Consider the following 4,171-nt stretch of genomic DNA (forward strand, 5'->3'; position numbering starts at 1 on the left):
CCAGCAGGGGCAGCCACCAGGCACAGGGTGAATCCTCCGCTTGCCATCGCTGCTCTCTGTGGTGCTCCAGCAAATCTCATGCAAATCACATAACAAAAGGACATACTCCCCAACCCCACCTTGGTTGAGCTGTCTCCTTCCTCCAACAAATGTACAGAGGAGCAGCTGGGAAAGACATAACACAATATGTCTTTATTGTACTTCCTTTAACAACTTGAAAGTTTTCCCAGGACTACACAGTAACTACAACTATTAACATGCATACATTGCATTCCTGAGAGTGTTCCTAAGCGTGTCTCACCCATGTTACCAAGACACATGAGAAGGCATTACTCATCTGTAGCAGTATTGTTGTTCTCCAAAGCTCTTTGATCCATTGCTGTGCCTGCCCTTTGTAATGGTAATTTAGTACGAGAGTCTGATTCTTAATAATTCAATTTTGGAACTTCCCCTTATCTGCCTTTTGTGTGCTGATATGAACTGGCACCGTTTCAAAATAAAATTACACTCTTGATATTTCAGATACTGCAGGTATGTGTAAGCACTATTGCCTGTTTATAGCTTTATTTTCTGTATTTAATTAACACAATGCTGCTGGGTTGGCAGTTCAGAGATCGATGTTCTCTGATTAAGTCTGGAGGAGTTGCTAGAGAAGAAGCAGTAGTTTCCACATTTGCCCTCTACCAATGTCCCTTGGCCCTGACCTTTTGCATCCAACTTACAGAGCAAGAGGTGAGGGAATGTGCCAGGTCTGTTCAGACCCGTATCTCTTTGTTGTGATGACCAGAATGGGACTGACTATTTTTCTGCAACTTGGCTACTGACATGGGGCAACTTTTTAAATGCAAGAAACCAAAGTGAAGCAAAATTGCCTTCAGAATTATTTTCTCACCAGCCTGCTAGACTTACACTGCTGAAATCAAAAGGTGAGAGGGATCATATGTTGCTGCCAGACCAACAGGTTATCAAATAAATTCAACTCAAAAGCTTTTTGTGTTAAGGAAACAGGAGGCTGAGCTTTTCACTTAGGCAAGGTTCATTATGTGCACTATTTGCTTGATAAATTAGCTTTAAAACTTTAGCATGTATATACCTAAGGACTGAATAATTGCGTAAACAGCTTTACAATAGCAGATTGTTGAAATGGCAGACAATCTTGATTTAGACTTTAGCTGAATTTGGATGAAATTCTAGAGAATAATGCACTTACAGATGGAAGACTCCTACGTGAACAGGTCTTTTCATTTTGTGGGACTAGGAGGCGATGATTTTGTCTATCATCTCATTGAAATACACTAATCTAGGCAAAATGCAAACCCCACACGTATCCTGCAGAAGCTTTCGTTACAGAGGGGTGCCTGGGTGGCTCCTGGACAATGTCCCTTCTCATGCCCGCTTTCCCCAGGTCCCTCTGGATGATCAGCACACCACATGGTGGTCTGAGGCTTGCTGGGTGCCGTCCATTGCTCTTGTATGAGGCAGAATAATAATTTTGTGTTGTTTTTAATTTCAAAGTGATGAGTTATAGTCCACTGGAATGATGTTTTTAAAACATGAAATGGAGAATATGTTACATGCCTGGAGTTTCTCATAAATAATATGCATGAGAGTGTCCGAGTGCAGAAAACCACCTGGGATAAGGAACTGTGTGGACCAAAAGAAACATAACTTGACATGGCCTTACCTCTCTTAGTTCCTAGAATAAGCCTCCAGAGGACTCAATTCCCGGAACAGTACCTAAATTTTGCCTTGGAAGGAACTAGTTCTCTTGAAAACTGCTCAAGAAAGTAGTCATGTGTGTGCAGTGGGAGACCAGTAGCCCCAGGGCCAGCTACTGGATAATCTGAGTGTTGAGGTGACTTCTGTGGAGGGGCGCGCAGGTGTGAGAGAGCTTTGAGTAGCAGTGACAGGCTGTGGTCTTGGAGGCTCATACCTAAGCGTGCCACAGACTGGTGGGTACTGGGGATGCTGGGCCCAGCTGCTGGGCAGTCCGAGTGTCCCAGGCCAGCAACCAGAGGGATCTTTCCAGAAACTGGGGAGGTGTGGGGATAAGCTTAGAGACGAGCTCCTTCTGCTCTAGAAAGCAATGTTTTTGCAGGCAAAACACAGCATAAATAAAAGTGCGACGTCAAATCTCGCTACTCAAGAACACTTCAAGAAAGCAGCCTGAAGTGGTCCTATCAAAATGTTTAGGAAGCAGCACGCCCCTTCATAACAGGACAGCTGCAGCACCGCCGAGAGCCTATAGAAACAGGGATGGCTCTAACAGCATGTTTATGATTGAATAGTGCTCAGACAGTCATTACTGAAATTAATTTCTGGAAAGGATTAGCTACTGACTTGGCTGATTAAAGGCTAATTCTTACTTTTCAAATACCTTACAAATTTCCAGTGCATTGGACAGCTGTTCGGAGCATTTCAGCAAAACTGGGAGTGCAACAAAATAAAGAAAATGTAGGAGTTATGCATTTGAATTTCTAGTACTGTAGAAAAATGTGCGTTGACAGAGTAATACATGACTAAATTCTCTCAAGTGGAAAACGTCATGCCTTGTGTGGAGAGAGGGAAAAAAAAAAAAAGGATGGAAGCCAAGGGAATTCTTAATTTTTAATCAAACTTGCTTTCCAAAGTATATCAGGTAATTTGTAATTTATTTACACCTGATCTATTTCAGTGCATGCCCACTTAGTACTAGTGTCAAGTAGAGAACAGGGATAGACATGCGGACTGAGGCACCTGCCTACATTGGGATATCTTCTAAGTTTGTCTTACGTCTTTGTTTGGATCTTGCATTTGCTGGAAATACACAAAAAAACCCAGTGCACAGGGTACAGTCAAGATCATAAACTGCTCTAGAATTCACTCGGGCTTTGCCTTTATCTGAAAGAATTTACAATTTAGTATGAGACAAGCCAACAAAGGTTAGTATTAAAAAAAGGAAAAAAAAAAGAAAGAAGAAAGGGAAGTGACAGTGTGTGTTTGGGGCTGGGAATCTAGCAGCCTGACAGAGACAAGGCTGCTGCAGCTCCACAGCCCCAGGCCCAGCTGAAGGACAACTGGGTTTGTACCCACAGTGGGAACACACACGCACAGAGCAGATACGCTTGTGCACGTGGCCAGACACACAGACCCTTGGCACTCAGATTATCCAGGAGCTGGCCCCCGGAGCCCCTAGTCTCCCAGTTGCATAGACATTACACATATATATGTGTGTGCATATAACATAGACTGACATACAGCATGGACGCACTGCAGTCCCTCTAGTTCCTGGCACCCCAGACACATGGGTCCTGTGAAGCTTTGCCCCTTCTCCTGTGGCAGACCCTTGGTTCCATAAGCACATGCACAGAACAGACAGCCCCCTCAACCCGGGAAATGGTTAGAAACGGAGTTTAATAAGGCAGGATAGACTTCGGTGGTGGGTGTGCTGACCACCATCATCAGACAAGCACACCAGCCAGCCTGCTGATGTACTACTGGCCTCTTTTATTTCCTTTTATCTCCGTTTTTAACTCCCTTATCCACCTCAACCCCTCCCATTTCCCAGCTTTGGTCCTTTCTCTAAACATCCAGCATGTCTTGTACAATCCCAAAATGCTCTTCCCAGCATCCCCTAAGGAGTCCCACCCCACTGCTGGCAGTAACCCCAGGTCTGCAGGGTGACCCCGGCAGCGGCTCCTGTTGACCCCTCTGACGGGTGGCACTTCGGGGCCACAGAGCCAACTGCTTGCTGTGACGGGCTGGGGAGGAGCTGGGGCAGAGGACCCCGATGAGGTTATTGGGGTGCCTTCCCCCATCCTTGTTCTCCCTTCCTTCGCCAGACACCTAACAGGCTGAGGGCATATTTTGCCTTCACGCTCCTACAGGGCTCAAAACGTGCCGCAAGGCGGGAGGCCCTGCTGACGGTTTGGCGTTTCCCCGGCAAACCCCCACCTCAACCCAGCGTGTCACCCATGGCAGGGCCCGTTGGGCCGGGCCCCAGCGGCCCCGCCATAGGCCGCGCAGCACCCCGGCCTCGGGCAGCACGGGAGGGCCTCGAGTGGAGCGGCACCGGCTCTGCCCAGCCCTGGAGCCGGGTGCCGGGCTGCCCCACGGCCCCTCCGGCCGCCACCCCCGGGCTGCCTCCCCGCCTCCCCGGGCTGCCTCCCCGCCTCCCCGGGCTGCCTCCCCG

The sequence above is a fragment of the Calidris pugnax genome, unplaced genomic scaffold (genome assembly GCF_001431845.1).
Source record: "Calidris pugnax isolate Ruff unplaced genomic scaffold, ASM143184v1 scaffold54, whole genome shotgun sequence".
Classification (NCBI taxonomy): Eukaryota; Metazoa; Chordata; class Aves; order Charadriiformes; family Scolopacidae; genus Calidris; species Calidris pugnax.